At 44.8% G+C, this 17,548-nt stretch overlaps 1 protein-coding gene and 1 pseudogene across 1 annotated transcript in view; both read right to left on the reverse strand.

Annotated features, from left to right (window-relative positions):
* The window catches only part of LOC105481972 (heat shock cognate 71 kDa protein pseudogene), a 54,807-nt pseudogene that overhangs the window by 21,519 nt on the left and 15,740 nt on the right, over positions 1–17,548 (reverse strand).
* The window catches only part of LOC105481975 (dynactin subunit 6), a 61,665-nt gene continuing 44,117 nt past the window's right edge, over positions 1–17,548 (reverse strand). The window contains exon 7 of the mRNA XM_011741776.2: positions 1–17,548. This exon is cut by the window's right edge and continues 15,774 nt beyond it. The gene's annotated coding sequence lies outside the window, so the exon portion shown is untranslated.

Raw genomic sequence — 17,548 nt, forward strand, 5'->3', positions numbered from 1 at the left:
TTTTGTTTTTTTTTTGGTTTTGTTTTGTCTTTTTCTAGAGACAGGGTCTCGCTATGTTGCTCAGGCTGGTCTTGAACTCCTGGGGTCAAGTGATTCTCCCACCTCAGCCTCCCAAAGTGCTGGGATTACAGGCGCGAGCCACTGTGCCCAGCAAAACATATTCTTAAATAGGATTATGCCAAAAATCTGTTTGACTCTGGGTGGTGGATTACAAGGATTTTCTAAATATTTTCCTTTACAGTTTTCTATAAAAAGCATACAATATATTTTATAATTTAAAAAATTAGTTTAAAAAAGCCTACCGTAAATACTCAAGCTGCCTGGCTGTGGAGACGGGAGGGAGGGAGGGAAGCATCCCGGGGCCTCAGCCTGGCCTGCGTGGGAGCAGAAAGTGTCAGAGTGATGGGGAACACACCAGGACTTGGCTGCATGCTGGGAGCAGTCAAGATTACTTATGGCAGGACAGAAAGTAACAGCAACAAAAGGAGAGCGAGGGCCAGGGCTGGGGAGACAGCTCTAATGAGAACATTGAGATGCATTCCAGGCGAAAGGGTAACCCAAAAATGTAAGCAAGCCTAGAGCAGAGATTAGTTATAGCCAAATAAGTCAGGCAGAACTCAGAGGGTGCAGGCGGCTGCGGGGAGGGACAGGCCACCTCTGTGTCTCCAAATCCAGCAACCTGAGGCTTTGTATAAATACTGACTTTTTAGGGAAGACACAGAGGAGCCTCTCTCTTTTTCCACTGGAGGGATTAAGAAGAGTTTATTGATTTTCAAACAGGCTGTTTCGAATCAGGGCTTATTTTAGATCTAATAAGGCTCTTCTTTTTTTTTAATTGGGTACAGAGAAGGGAATTTAATGTCAATCTCTGGGTAAAGTATTTTTAATTACTTTGGATGATGTTACATTGAAACTAAGATTGTAGGTCACGCGCAAATCCCAGGGAACTGGTCCTACAAGGATATTCTACTAGAATTAGGGGAGCCTTGCACAAGGTGTCTCCCAGCTCTTGGTCCAGCATGAAAATGACTGCGCAGATGGGCTGGCATCCATAGATGGGGTAAATGATGATAACTTCCAGAGTAAATGAACTTTTTTTTTTTTTTTTGATAGAGTCTTTCTCTGTTGCCTAGGCTGGAGTGCAGTGGCTTCATCTCGGCTCACTGCAATTTCCACCTCCCAGGTTCAAGTGATTCTCCTGCCTCAGCCTCCCGAGTCGCTGGGATTAGAGGCGTGCACTGCCACGCCTGGCTAAGTTTTGTATTTTAGTAGAGGTGGGGTTTTGCCATGTTGGCCAGGTTGGTCTCAAACTCCTGACCTCAGGTGATCCGCCTGCCTCAGCCTCCCAAAGTGCTGGGATTACAGGTGTGAGCCACCATGCCCAGCCTAAACAACTTTTTTCCCCCTTTAATTAATTTATTTATTTTTTTAAAATTTAAACTTTTTAATAATAGAGATGGGGTTCACTATGTTGCACAGGCTGGTCTTGAAATCCTGGGCTTAAGCAATCTTCCTGCGTCAGCCTCCCAAAGTGCTGGGATTACAGGCATGAGCCACCACGCTTGGCCTTTTAATTATAACTGGCAAACTTCTACACATCCTTCAAGACCCAAATCAAGTGTTCTGTGAAGTCTGCTCTATGAGCCATCATAGCAGCTCTGACTTCTGCCCCCACTATGGAATGTCACAGCTACTTTAATTATTGCATTTGTCACGTTGCACTACAATCATTAATTTACGGTTCTGCTCCCCCAGTAGACTATAAATCTTAGAGAGCAGAGGCTGTAGCTTATTCTCATCTTGTATGCCTTTCTTCTTCAGGGTAGCTCAGTTATAAGAAAACAGAAGGCACTCAAATAAAAAATGCTTTTTTGGCCAGATACGGTGGCTCCTGCTTAATCTCAGCACTTTGGGAGGCTGAAGTGGGAGGATTGCTCGAGCCCAGGAGTTTGAGACCAGCCTGGGCAACATTGCGAGACCCAATTTCTATAAAAAATAAACAAAATTAGCCAGGTGTCCTGGCACGTTCCTGTAGTCCCAGCTACATGGGAAGCTGAAGCAGGAGGATCACTTGAGCCTGGGGAGTCGAAGTTGCAGTGAGCCAAGACAACACCACTGCTCTCTAGTCTGAGTGACAGAGCGAGACCCTATTTAAAAAAAAGGAATTGCTGGGCACGGTGGCTCACACCTGTAATCCCAGCAATTTGGGAGGTCAAGGCAGATGGATCACAAGGTCAAGAGATCGAGAACACCCTGGCCAACATGGTGAAAACCTGTCTCTACTAAAAATACAAAAATTAGCTGGGTGTGGTGGCATGCGCCTGTAGTCCCAGCTACTTGGGAGGTTGAGGCAGGAGAATTGCTTGAACCCGGGAGGCAGAGGTTGCAGTAAGCTGAGATCGTGCCCCTGCACTCCAGCCTGGTAACAAAGCAAGACTCCATATCAAATAAAAAAATTTAAAAAGCTTTTTCCTGAATAATAGACTTAGCTATGCTTCTGTAGATCTGGTGTGTCTAGATGTACTGTCACATGTGCATCTAGTCAATTTTTGATTTACTAACTTTATGAGGATTCATTGTTGAGCACTTCCTATGAGTGTAAGTTCTGTGCTAGACATAAAACTTCTGTGCAAGGTTATGTAATCATGCTGTGATGTAGCTCTTGATCTTTAAAGAAATACAATAGAGGAAAATATTAAACCATTAGAGAATAGAAGAAGATGTAATTATAAAAAAATTCTAAGTCAAGTGCCCCCATGCATGATGAAGATGGCGCTTGTCGAGGGGCTGAGGCAGGGGAAGCGGCAATGGCTGGAGTCATCAGGAAGGGCTTTCTGGAGAAGTGGGGGTTGGGTTGAGACATGGAAGACAGGGACAAGCAGCCAGGTGGAAGGAATGGGGGAGAGCTTCAGACCTGCAGAGCAGCCTCCAGGATGGGATGGAGCACAGAGGGGAGGGGATGGTGAAGAGAACAGAGTGGGATTCCTGATTGCAGCTCGGAGTCTTTGAGGTCCACACTAAGCTGTAGTGTAGGCCGGGATGACATCACGGACACTCGCAGTGAACCAAGAGGCCAAGTGCTGAGTGAGCACAGCTGACACCAGAAGCTTGCAATGATCTGAGTGAAACTGGGGCCAGGGATATAGCATCAGTAGGCAGACAGTGGGGGCCCTGGAGGCAGCATCTAGATAACCAACAGGGATGGGGCTACAGGAATTGGTGAGATCTGGCAGTGTAGGCACCAGAGCCCCAGGAAGCCGGATGACACCACCGATTGTTGTGTCCCTATCCCTGCTCCTCCCTCTGAAACAGGCCTCTTCTCTCTACAGTGATTCATGGCCCTAAGTTATTCCTGAAGACTAAGAAGGGGCAGGAGGAAAGGAAAGGATGGGTTGAGGTGATACCTAGAAAGGAAACAAAATTCTGAGTAGAGGGAATTCAGGAAGAAGCATGGCACTTGGGCAAGCTTTTGCTGGACACCACGCTATGGCTACCTGCTAGCACTGTGCCCTGGGCAGGCTGCCTGATCTCTCTGAGCCTTAATCTCATTTGTACAACTCAAATGCTCATCCTTCTCTTCTGTTTGTAACTGATGGGTAAATATCGTATATATTCATGGTGTAAAATTTCTTTCTCTCTCTCTCTTTATTTTTCTTGAGACAGGGTCTCACTCTGTCATCCAGGCTGGAGTGTGATGGTGCAGTCATGGCTCACTGCAGCCTCCACCTCCTGGGATCAGGTGATCCTCCTGCTTCAGCCTCCTGAGTAGCTAGGAGCACAGGTACACACCGTCACACTTCACTAATTTTATTTTATTTTATTTATTTATTTATTTTGAGACGGAGTCTCGCTCTGTCACCCAGGCTGGAGTGCAGTGGCTGGATCTCGGCTCACTGCAAGCTCCGCCTCCTGGGTTCACGCCATTCTCCTGCCTCAGCCTCCCGAGTAGCTGGGCCTACAGGTGCCCGCCACCTCGCCCGGCTAGTTTTTTGTATTTTTTAGTAGAGACGGGGTTTCACCGTGTTAGCCAGGATGGTCTCGATCTCCTGACCTCGTGATCCACCCGTCTCGGCCTCCCAAAGTGCTGGGATTACAGGCTTGAGCCACCGCGCCCGGCCAACACTTCACTAATTTTAAAGATTACTTTTAGAGACAGGGTCTCGCTATGTTATCCAGGCTGGTCTTGAACTCCTGGGTTCAAGTGATCTGCTAGCTTTGGCTTCCCGAAGTGTTGGGATTACAGGTGAGCCTTTGTGCCTGGCTTCCAGCTATTTCACACATGCATTACCTCGTATATTTATTTTTTGGTGGTGAGAACACGTAAAATGTACTCTCGGCAATTTTCAAGAATACAATACATTGTTATTAACTGTAGTCACCATGATGTCTGATATGGTTTGACTCTCTGTCCCCACCCAAACCTCATCTCGAACTGTAATCCCCATGTGTCACGGGAGGGGCCTGGTGGGAGGTGATTGGATCATGGGGGTGGATTTTCCCCTTGCTATTCTTGTGATACTGAGTTCTCACGACGACATCTGATGGTTTAAAAGTGGTTCTCTTATGGCCAGGTGTGGTGGCTCACGCCTGTAATCCCAGCACTTTGGGAGGCTGAGGCAGGCGGATCACCTGAGGTCAGGAGTTTGAGACCAGCCGGACCAACATGGAGAAACCCCGTCTCCACTAAAAATACAAAATTAGCCGGGCATGGTGGCAAATGCCTGTAATCCCAGCTACTAGGAAGGCTGAGGCAGGAGATTCACTTGAATCTGGGAGGCAGAGGTTGTGGTGAGCTGAGACCATGCCATTGCACTCTAGCCTGGGCAAAAAGATCGAAACTCTGTCTCAAAAAAAAAAAAAAAAAGCGGTTCTCTCCATGTACCCCACCCCTGCCCCGCTCCTGCCACCTTCTGAAGAAGGTCCTTGCCTCGCCTTTGCCTTCTGCGGTGATTGTAAGTTTCCTGAAGCCTCCCCAGTCCTATGGAAGTATGAGTCAATTAAACCTCTTTCCTTTATAAATTACCCAGTCTCAGGCAGTTCTTTATAACAGTGTGAAAGTGAACTAATACAATGTCCAATGCATCTCTTGAACTATTCCTCCTGTCTGATATTTTGTGTCCTTTGACCAACACCTCCCCAATCCTCCCTGTCAACCTTATGGTGCAGTTCTTGGGACATAAAGCAAATGAGGCACTTGGTTGCAAGCGACTCACTGGGATCATCTAAAGTGTGCAGAGGGTGATGGTCAAGTTGATTGCAAACAGTTCATCCCGGCATGGCCCTCCCGGCCTCATGGTGACCTGCGGCAGACACACAGCGAGGACTCACTATGTGTGGGATGAAGCTCAGATCCGGGGGTGAGACTGGGGTGCAGAGTGGCCCGGGCAGCAGGGCCACTTTTCTGCGCACTGAGGAGCAGGTGCTCTCATTGGCTGCCTGTCTGCCATTGATTCGCCAAATCCTCTTTGAGGGCCTACTCTGTGCCAGACCCTGAGTGGGTGCTGGGGACGTGGTTTGGTCTCTGCCTCTCTGTGGTCTTTTGGCTTCTGTGCCCTGTCCCTCACTGCTCAGCTCCCCCTGCCTGCATTAGTCAGTGGTCTTTGTTTTCGAGTGTCTCACTGAAACCCCACTCAAACTAACTGAAGTAAAGGGAGCCATTGGGAGATCCTAGTATAAATCATCCACAGAAAGAAAGGCAGGGGTGGACATGGAAAATAGAGGGAGGCAGCAGAGAATGAGGCTGGCTTCTGGATTGACAGACCTAGCTCAACAGGGAGCAAGCTGGGATTTTAAAATAGCTGCAGTTGGGTGTGGCAACTCACGCCTGTAATCTCAGCACTTGGGAGGCTGAGGCAGGAGGACTGCTTGAGCCCAGGAGTTCATGACCATCCTGGGCAACATAGTGAAACTCTGTCTCTACAAAAAATAATTTAAAAATTAGCCAGGCATAGTGGCATGTGTCTGTGGTCCCAGCTACTCAGGAAGCTGAGGCGGGAGGATTATTTGACCCCAGGAGTTCGAGGCTGCAGTGAGCCATGATTAGGCCACTGCAATCCAGCATGGGTGACACAGCAAGACACTATCTCAAAAAGAAAAAACAAAGAATTGGGTTTTTGTCTCTACTTAACAAAGGAGATTTCTTCCATTATACCTCCCCAAATTCCAAACTCTCCAATATTTTAATAGTGTTATGCTCTAATTTAGAAACTCTGCTCTCATTTGAAATTTACTGAGGATCTGTATAACAATAATATTAATAAATAGCAATTGTTGGCTGGGTGCAGTGACTTATCCCTGTAGTTCCAGCACTTTGGGAGGCCAGGGCAGGAGGACTCCTTGAGGCCAAGAGTTTGTGACCAGCTTGGGCAACATAGTGAGACCCCATCTCTAAAAAAATTTAAAAATTAGTCAGGTATGGTGGTGCATGCCTGTAGTCCTAGCTACTCAGGAGGCTGAAGTGGGAAGATTGCTTGGGCCTAGGAGTTTGAGACTTTTGTGAGCTATGATGTCACCATAGCACCCCAGCCTGGGTGACAGAGCAATGCCCTGTCTCAAAAAAAATAAAAAATGCCAGGCATGGTATAACACCTATAATCCCAACAATTTTGGAGATCAAAGCAGGTGGATCACTTGAGCCCAGGAGCTGGAGACCAGTCTGGACAACATGGTGAAACCCCATCTCTACAAAAAAAAACAAAAATTAGCCGGATGTAGCAGTGCATGCCTGTAGTCCAAGCTACTAGGGAGGCTGAGGCAGGAAGGGATTTTGCTTGAGCCCAGGCTGAGATTTCAAGACTTCAGGAAGCTGAGATCACACCACTGCACTCTAACCTGGGCAACAAAGCAAGACTCTGCCTCAAAAAAAGAAAAAATATATCTGGTAGATACTAGGCAGACATTTTTCTGAGCATGGTTTTGATCTTTTGGTAGGAACATTCCAGGAGAAAAACAAGAAAAAAAGCTTCTTAAGGATCTGCTATTCCTCGGCTGAAGGATCGGGTATCAGGCTGATTGATGAAGGTCATGACGTGCAGCAGTTAGAGAAACAAAGCCCTCTTCTCATGATCAGAAGAGCCGCATGGCGTGTGTGAGCCAGTTGCTATCCTGCCTCCTTCAAGGTTAAGTACCTCTAAAAAAAAAAAAAAAATGGAAGAGTCTAAGGATTTGGAGGGAGGCAAAAGGGAAGAGCTATAGGAAGGCATAAAGAGAACCTTGGCCTTTAGGCCTAGATGGGATCTTTCTGGCTTTTTCTTTCTTTTTTTCTTTTTTTTAAGACAGAGTTTCATTCTTATTGCCCAGGCTGGAGTGCAATGGCACTGTATTGGCTTACTAGTCTCCCAGGTTCAAGCAATTCTCCTGCCTCAGCCTCCCTAGTAGCTGGGATTACAGGTGTGCACCATCATGTCTGGCTAATTTTTTTTTTGTATTTTTAGTGGAGACACGGTGGCACCATGCTGGCCAGGCTGCTTTCGAACCCCTGACCTCAGGTGATCCACCTGCCTCAGCATCCCAAAGTGTTGGGATTACAGGCGTGAGCCCCTGCGCCCGGCCTCTTGCTGGCTTTTTCCAAGGTCAGCAGTTGTGCTATTGACGCCAAACCACTGTCTGTTGTAGCAAGTGAGATTCTCTCTCCACACCCCACACTTGGGCATTGCTGGGAGACTCTAGGCAGCTCTGGGGTCTTAAGGGTGTACCAGTTGGTTATTGAGGGCAGTAATCTCAGATCCAGATGTGCAGTGATAAGAGGAAAATCCTGTTTGGTTAGATTCTGCAGTCTCTCTGACCTGCACTGGAAATATTTTCTGAGGACCTTCTAGCTGAAAGCTTCCTTTATTGTTTCATCGTGTGATGAAACAACAGCCTTACTCTTTTTCCTTATTTGTCATGGCTACCAAAAATCACAGAGATGTTTTTCAGACCAATATATTGGGGACCTTATTGCTTCCAAATTTTCCAGGCAGAGAAGGAAGAACTAAACTTATGGTGAAAGAATACTGTGAGTTTAATTATTGTTTTTTATTTCCTGAAACGCAAGGCTCAAAAGTTCCTGGGTCAAAAGAATGCAGCTGGGCATGATGGCTCACTCACACCTGTAATCCCAGCACTTTGAGAGGCCAAGGTGGAAGGATTATTTGAGCCCAGAATTTCGAGACTAGCCAGGGCAACATAGCAAAACCTCATATCTATTAAAAAAAAAAAAAAAAAAAAAAAAAAAAAAACTAAGAGTGGGCTCACACACTGTCCAGTAGAACTTGATGCTGGACTGGGCTGGAGGGTCCACCCAATGGTGTCTTGTTCCAGAATTATTTTAAAGCCTTAAGAATTGATGTACTGGAAACAGTGGCTCCAGCCTGTAATCCCAGCACTTTGGGAGGCTGAGGCAGGAGGATCACTTGAGGCCAAGAGTTTGAGACCAGCCTGGGCAACACAGTGAGACTTCATCTCAAAAATTAAAAAAAAAAAAAAAAAAAGAATGAGTGTAGCTGCAACTTCATTTAGTGACACAACATGGGTGAGAAGTATAATATTGGTTGTGAAATATAATACTATTAGCTACCATTTATTAGCACCTCCTGTGTTCCAGGTTTTCTGCTAACTGCTTTGTGTACCTGGTCTCAAAGTCAAATCATCTCACAATCAGTCACAGTGGTTAGTTAGTCAGGGGTAGTACATCTGCTTCTCCACATTCCCTGTTGTTCTGTTCATTTCTACTTTATTAATCTTGATGTATACACATTCTCAATCTTAAACCCCTGCAAATTACTGTTAGAAAGAGGAAGCATACACATCAGGGAAACAAATGTTTGGCATGATTTTCTAAAGAGTGATCAATTGTGAAGGCTTTGTTTGTTCTTAAATTCTGAAGACTAGGAGGTATATTTGTACTTTTTACTAGGAAGGAAAACCACCACCATTCTTGTTGAATTATTCTGCTAATGTTTACTTTGTTGAAACAGTGGTATTTTATGCAAACAAAACAGAAAAGTCTCTTTTTGGGCGTGGCAGGGGGCAAAGGCCTTTTCTCTATTACTAGGAACTGGTTGAGCATCCCTAATCCAAAAAATACAAAATACAAAATGCTCCAAAATCCAAAACTTTTTGAACACTGACATGATGCTCAAAGGATTGGAGCATTTTGGATTTCAGATTTTTGGATTAGGGTGCTCAACTGGTAATTACATAATGTAAATATTAAAAAAAAATAAAAACACTCTCAAATGCAAAACACTTCTGGTCTCAAGCACTTCAGAGAAGGAATACTCAACCTGTAGTCTGGAAGGAGGCTTTGTCATTTCCATCACTGCCCATGGATTGTAATGGACTTGTGGGGTGTCAAGTCTTCTAGAATGAAGTCTGACTTACTCTCCTTTTCAATATAAATCATGTGTAGTCATAGACACATAATCTTTGCACTTGTCCTCAGGAACAATGTATGCAGGTGTGTGTGCATATAAATAAGTAAACCAAAAATAGTATTCTAAGCCAACTGATGGACCCTGTCCCTTTGGCCAAGGACATTCCAAAGTTAACTTGAAAAACTAGTTCGGTCCATGATGGGAAGGGGACATGTCAGACATGCCTCCTCATTCCCTCCTCCCTTTTGCAATTCAGGCCCAGCTGACCAACATTAACATCAACACAGAGACCTGAAGACTGATAGGACAGACTCTTTAAGTCTGAAAAGAAACATTTACAGTCTATTCTTTCTGAAGCCTGCTACCTGGAGGCTTCATCTACATAATAAAACCTTCATGTCTACAACCCCTTATCTTCACCCAGACATTCCAGGTCTTTAGAAAAGAACTCTTTCAACCAATTGCCAATCAAAAAATCTTTGAATCTGCCTATGACCTGGAATGCCACCCCCACCTTCCAATGTCCCACCTTTCTAGATGAAACGAATGTACATCTTACATGTGTTGATTACATGTCTCCCTAAAATGTATAAAAAAATATAAAATTAAGCTGTAGCCTGATCACCTTGGGCACATGTTCTTAGGATCTTCTGGGGCTGTGTCACAGGCCATTCATTGGTCACTCATATTAAGGGAGGAGACCACCCCTCATATTGTCTTATGCCCAATTTCTGCCTCCAAAGAAAGAAAAAGTAAAAATTAAATGGCAGAAATGAAATCCACAAGCAGACAGCCCGGCACCATACCCTGGGCCTGGTAGTTAAAGATCGACCCCTGACCTAATCGGTTATGTTATCTATAGATTACAGACATTGTACAGAAAAGCACTGTGAAAATCCCTATCCTGTTTTGTTCCGATCTCATTACCAGTGCATGCAGCCCCCAGTCACGTACCCCCTGCTTGCTCAATCAATCACAACCCTCTCACGTGCACCCACTTAGAGTTGTGAGCCCTTAAAAGGGACAGGAATTGCTCACTTGGGGAGCTCGGCTCTTGCGACAGGAGTCTTGCTGATGCCCCCAGCCGAATAAACCCCTTCCTTCTTTAACTCGGTGTCTGAGGAGTTTTGTCTGCGACAATATTTGGCTCAGAATAAATCTCTTCAAATATTTTACAGTGTTGGACTCTTTTTTTTTTTTTTTTTGGACAAATATGTAGTATATATGTAATCATTTCTTTTTGTTTTTTTGTTTTTTGACACAGTGCCTCACTGTGCTGCCCAGGCTGGGGTACAGTGGCATGATCTTGACTCACTACAGCCTCGACCTCCCAGGCTCAAGCGATCCTCTCACCTCAGCCTACTGAGGTAACTGGGACTACAGGCTTGCACCACCATGCCTGGCTAAGTTTTGTATTTTTAGTAGAGACAGGGTTTCACCATGTTGCCCAGGCTGGTCTCAAACTCCTGGGCTCAAGTGATCCTCCCCTTCAGCCTCCCAAGTGCTGGGATTACAGGCCTGAGCCACGACTGTGCTTGGCCTGCATCATTTCTTTAAGCTGTTTCACTTCTCCTGAGTAGCCCTACAAAACTACACAAAATAATTATGCACAATAACCTAATTGAAATATAAACTTTTAAAAGAGAATTTAGATTTCCAGAGAGGAGGACAGCTGCCCATTGACAAGAACTCTTGCCACTAGGAAGCCTTTTTGGTTTTTTTGAGACAGAGTTTCACTCTCATTGCCCAGACTGGAGTGCAATGGTGTGATCTTGGCTGACTGCAACCTCTGCCTCCCAGGTTCAAGGGATTCTCCTGCCTCAGCTTCCCGAGTAGCTGGGACTACAGGCATGCACCACCATGCCTGGCTAATTTTGTATTTTTAGTAGAGACACGGTTTCTCCATGTTGGTGAGGCTGGTCTCGAACTCCCAAACTCAGGTGATCCACTCGCCTTGGCCTCTCAAAGTGCTGGGATTATAGGTGTGAGCCACCGCGCCCAGCAGGAAGCCATTTTTGAGGGGCTTTCCGAAATCTGAGAGAGACAACGTGACACCTTCACTGGAAGGGCAGGAAAAGCCACTGTCAGCTGGCAACTGGCTCCCATCACTTGGATGGTATTAAGTCCTGCGGTGCTCCCTCTGGGCCTGGGAACTTACCTCCTATCCTGGTTATACCATCTTTGGGAGAGACTTTGGGAACATCAGTGTAGGTTGGCTCTCAGAAATCAGGGGTGTTAACTCAAAGTTCCTCTCACAAATTTCCAGGTGCCTCCAGGCAAGGTTTAAAAGAAACTACACTTTGGGAGGCCAAAGCAGGAAGACTGCTTGAGGCCAGGAGTTGGAGGCCAGCATGGGCAATACAGTGAAACATCATCTCTACATAAACCTTGAAAAATTATCCAGGCATGGTGGCATGTACCTGTAGTCCCAGCTACTCAGGAGGCTAAGGTGGGAGGATCACTTGAGCCTGGGAGGTGGACGCTGCAGTAAGCCATGATTGTGCTTAGGTAACAGAGTAAGACTCTGTCTCAATAAATAAATTAAATTAAATTATGGATAAGAAAAACACTAGTAGAAAATCTAGTAAGATGAGGCCAGGCACAGTGGCTCATGCCTGTAATCTCAGTACTTTGGGAGGCCAAGGCTGGCATATTATTTGAGCTCAGGAGTTCAAGAGCAGCCTGGGCAACATGGTGAAACCCCATACCTACTAAAAATACAAAAAGTAGCTGGGTGTGGTGGTGCGTGCCTGTAGTCCCAGCTACTCAGGAGGCTAAGTTGGGAGAATCACTTGAACCTGGGAGGCAGAGGTTACAGTGAGCTGAGATCATGCAGGATCACGCCACTGCACTCCAGCCTGGGCAGCAGAGCAAGACTCCCTCTCAGAAAAAAAAAAAAAAAAAGAAGAAGAAAGAAAAGACAAAAGATAATCTAGTAAAGTGGTATCAGTACTTGTCTCTTGGCCGGGTGTGGTGGCTCACCCCTGTAATCCCACCACTTTGGGAGGCCGAGGCAGGCAGATCATGAGGTCAAGAGATCGAGACCATCTGGCTAACATGCTGAAATCCCGTCTCTACTAAAAATAAAAATTAAAAAATTAGCTGGGCATGGTGGCATGTGCCTGTAGTCCTAGCTACTCGGGAGGCTGAGGCAGGAGAATCACTCGAACCTGGGAGGCAAAGGTTGCAGTGAGCCAAGATCACGCCACTGCACTCCAGCCTGGCAACAGAGTGAGACTCCATCTCAAAAAAAAAAAAAAGTAGTTGTCTCTTTATGTTGGGATTGTGAATGTGTTTTCCTTTTCTTTCCTTTTTTCCCAAATTTCATGTACTGAATGTGACTTATATTTATAATAAAACTAAAATCTGCAAAAAAATTTCTAGCCTTGTCTTGCAAATTCAAGTGTAATTATTTTACGTATGTGCCACCTGGGAAACTTTTAAAGTTTTTCAGAGATTTTGAGGTCTGGCCTGGGGGTGTCAATGCACAGCCAAGGTCAAGGGCTTCCACGGACTCTCATAATCTGATGTAACCCTTCTGTGAGGTCCATGGCAAATGGGACCCTAGACTAGAATAATCACAGCTGAAGGGAGTGCTCACAGTCATCCATTACTGTATTGAGCACCCCTGACATAACTAACTCCATCTTAGAAAAATACTCCATTTTATATTTCACAGGGGACTCTGCCAACAAGGATAAGATGTTTTGTTTAATAAACAAATAAAAAGATAAAGACTGCATCCAACCAGATAAAGACACAAACAAGCACACTCCTCCAGGATCAGTTCTCACCAGAGGACTCTGTGACTATAAAAGGTCAGGCTTTCAGCAGCTCGAAATGGCTGTCTTAACTGACACCGTCTGGCAGTCACTCATGATAAGAACTTTGCATCTGCCTCTGAAGGTTCTGCCACCTAAAACACTCTTCCTTTAAAGACCGACCTGACCGGGCGCGGTGGCTCAAGCCTGTAATTCCAGCACTTTGGGAGGCCGAGACAGGTGGATCACGAGGTCAGGAGATCGAGACCATCCTGGCTAACACGGCGAAACCCCGTCTCTACTAAAAAATACAAAAAATTAGCCGGGCGAAGTGGTGGGCGCCTGTAGTCTCAGCTACTCGGGAGGCTGAGGCAGGAGAATGGCGTGAACCCCGGAGGCGGAGCTTGCAGTGAGCCGAGATCCGGCCACTGCACTCCAGCCTGGGCGACAGAATGAGATTCCATGTCAAAAAAAAAAAAAAAAAAAAGAAAGACCAACCGGACCAGGCCCAGATTCCTTTTGTCCCTGCCACCTAAAACACTCTTCCTTGAAAGACCGACCTGGACCAGGCCAGAGACTCCTTTTGTCTCTGCTCCCCTGGTCTGGTCCATTAACCCTTTCTCCTATCTCTTTTTTCTGAAATTCGGGAATACTTAGACAAGCAAATTCCTTTTCAAATGAGTGGAGTAGGAGACATGGATGATTTCTCTCAGTTCCTGCCCCTCTTTCCTGAGAGCTGCCCCTGTTCAGGAGCAGTAGTTGTGCTTGCAATACAGGACCACACTCTCTGGATCCTAAGAGTTTCAGATTGGGACTGTGAAATGCTACTTAGTCATTCCTGCAGGGCAAGCAACAGAAGACACAAAAACCAGGGAGCTGAGAGCTGCCACGGTGGGTCTTGTGCATGCATAAGCAGCGACCACATGTGACTGCTGAGAGACCTACAGAGCAGACAAATTTGAGAGAGAACAAAAGCACAGTCAGCCAGCGCCGGCTTCCTGGTCCAGCCATTTGTGGGGCCGGCTATCCTCAGTGCTCTTGGAATCCATGAGCTATCTCCAAGGCCTCCCAGAAAAGGCCTTTTGCTTAAGCTAGTTTGAAGTAGTGTTTTTACCTCTTGACCCCCAAATCCTTAATTAGGAAAAATGGTAACCAAGGCAAAATGCATAACTTAAGCAATAATTAACATCGAGATAGAAATGCAAATGGAAGCAAACATTAAGGATGTATTAGTCATCTTTCCCTGTTGAAAATCTCAGAGCAATCATTCTTAGCTTTTTGAGGATGGCAGTAGTTAGAATTTTTTTTCTTTTCTTTCTTCTCTTTTTTTTTTTTTTTTGAGACAGGGCTTGCTCTGTCATCCAGGCTGGAGTGCAGTGGTGTGATCACGGCTCACTGCAGCCTCGACCTCCCAGGCTCAAACCATCCTCCTGTCTCAGCCTTCTGAGTAGCTAAAACTACAGGCAGGTGCCAGCATGCCTGCTAATTTTTGTATTTTTTGTAGAGAGGTGTCTTCCTATGTGACCAAGGCTGGTCTTGAACTCCTGGGTTCCAGCAATCCTCCTACCTTGGCCTCCCAAAGTGCTGGAATTATAGGCATGAGCCACTGTACCTGGTCAGTTATAAATTTCTTTATAAAGGATAAGATTATTGTTACTCTGTAAATTTACTTTAATTTCTTTACCTGATAGCTCAATTAGAATTATTACTGTTATCATTTGTCCAATAATCTGATATACATTTTTAATACTTCAGCCATTAAAATATAGCATTGTGTAGAATTAGTTGAAATTTTATTAACATGTTGTGCACAATTAGTTCACCAAAATCAATGAATTTTACCTTGTGAACATTAAAATACTTTCCAAATGCAAATTGTGATGTGTGCCTCAAACTTTGTAAATTCTTGTTAAAATGGATTACGAATAGTTCACACAGAAATTGAAGAACTTCTTCTGTGGGTTACCCTTGGGTGGCCTCTACTGAACTTGTAATTTATCAACGAAGGGCCAAGTAGGTGTCAACGAAAAGAGTCAAACTCTGTAAAATATTTGAAGAGATTTATTCTGAACCAAATATGAGTGACCATGGCCCGACACAGCCCTCAGGAGGTCCTGAGAACATGTGCCCAAGGTGGTGGGGGTGCAGCTTGGTTTTATACATTTTAGGGAGGCATGAGACATCAATCAAATACATTCAAGAAATACATTAGTTTAGTGCAGAAAGGCGGGACAACTCAAAGCAGAGGCTCCCGGGCTATAGGTAAATTTAAACGTTTTCTGATTGGCAGTTGATTGAGTTTGTCTAAAGACCTGAGATGGATAGAAATGAAATGTTCAGGTTAGAATAAAAACTTGTGGAGATCAAGGTTCTTCTGAAGTCTTCTAGTGGCTGCCCTGAGACACAATAGATGACAAGTGTTTCCTATTTAGATGTTTAAAAGGTGCTAGAGTTTTAATTAATCTCTTCAGGATTGGGAGGACCTGGAAGAAAAATATCTAGCTATGTTAATAGAGATTCTTTACAGATGCAAATTTTCCCCCAGAAAGAACAGCTTTGCCGGGCCATATCAAGATATGGCAAAGAAACATGTTTTGGGGTAAAATATTTTGATTTTCTTCCTTGTCCTGTGATGTTATGCCAGAGTCAGGTTGGAAAGTAAGTCATGATAGATAGCGTTAAATAAAACCCATCTGATGAGGATTTGCGGTTTGTAGGGCATGACTCCCCAGGCCCCTTAGATAGAAATTTGGGCAAGATTAAAAAAAAAAAATCAAAGCTTAGTCTTCATAGGTATCCAAGTCAGACTGTCTGTATTTGAATCCAGGCTGTACTACTCACCAAATAACCTTGGGCTAGGTATTATATTTGTTTCCCTGACAAGATTTCTCCACTGGAAAATCAGGTATTAGTGGTATCTAATCATAAGGTCTTTGTGAGCTTTTAGGAAGACAATCCATTTAAAGCACCTAGGAAAATGCCTAGGACACAGTAGGTAACCATTAATTTCTTATCTCTATGATTAACAAAGAATATTAGTAACTATTGTTAAGCTGCTTCTGTTGAAAGACCCTTTTCCTGACTTGTATTAATCAGGACTTTCTAGAGGGACAGAACTAATAGGATAGATATATATATATGAAAGGGATTTTATTAAGGAGAATTGATTCATACAATCACAAGGTAAAGTCCCAAGATAGGTTGTCTGCAAGCTGAGGGGCAAGGAAGGTAGCGGTGGATCAGTCGAGTCTCAAAACCTCAAAAGTAGGGAAGCCGATAGTGCAGTCTTCAGTCTGGGCCAAAGGCCCGAGAGCCCCTGTTAAACCACTGGTGTGAAGTCCAAGAGTCCAAAAGCTTAAGAACTTGTAGTCTGATGTTCCAGGGCAGGAGGCAGCCAGCAAAGGAGAAAGATGAAGTCCAGAAGACTCAGCAAGTCTGCTCTTCCATCTTCTCCTGCCTGCTTTATTCAGCTGGCAGCTGATTAGATGGTGCTCACCCAGAGTGGGGGTGAGTCTGCCTTTCCCAGTCTACTGACTCAAATGTTCATCTCCTTTGGCAACACCCTCACAGACACACCTACGAACAATACTTTGCATCCTTCAATCCAATCAAGTTGACACTCAGTATTAACCATCACAAGCCTTGTCCTGTGTACTTGTGCTCATAGAGTAAGGGCTAAGGTTGAGTCAAGGTCAAGGTCCAGTCAAGGCTTTCCTCTTGATATGGTTTGACTGTGTCCCCACCCAAATCTTATCTTGAATTGTAGCTCCCATAATTCCTACATGTCAAGGGAGGGACCTGGTGGGAGGTAATTGAATCATGGGGTGGGTCTTTCCCATGCTGTTCTCCTGATAGTGAATAAGTCTCATGAGATCTGATGGATTTTATAAAGAGGAGTTCCCCTGCACATGCTCTCTTGCCTGCCGCCATGTAAGACATCTCTCGCTCTTCCACCAAGATTATGAGGCCCCCCAGCATGCGGAACGGTGAGTCAATTAAACCTCTTTCCTTTATAAATTACCCAGTCTCGGGTATGTCTTTACCAGTGGGATGAAAACAGACTAACACACCTTTCCTGTGAAACTTCCCTCTGTTTCTCAAAGTGAGTATCCTCTTCAGGTTCCCTGGGCATTCCTCCATACTGAATTGGAATTAACTGTTTAGCTGGGCTCCCTTTCTAGACTGTAGGTACTCTGAAGACAGGAACTGTGTTATTCTCCTCTGAACCCCATAACAGTTTGTTGAATAAATACATGAATAAAAAAGAGCAGAGGCTCTCCTGAGAGAGAGCATAGAAGAGGTTATTGAAAACATGGAAGAAGTTGGGATGAGAATAAAAAGGATCTCACAAATTTAGGGAAAGACTGATTGTTCTGTAGCCATGGTAACAAACAGCCACCAGAACCAATGTTAAATCTGTTCAATTAATTC

This window comes from Macaca nemestrina, chromosome 8, assembly GCF_043159975.1.
Source record: "Macaca nemestrina isolate mMacNem1 chromosome 8, mMacNem.hap1, whole genome shotgun sequence".
NCBI lineage: Eukaryota > Metazoa > Chordata > Mammalia > Primates > Cercopithecidae > Macaca > Macaca nemestrina.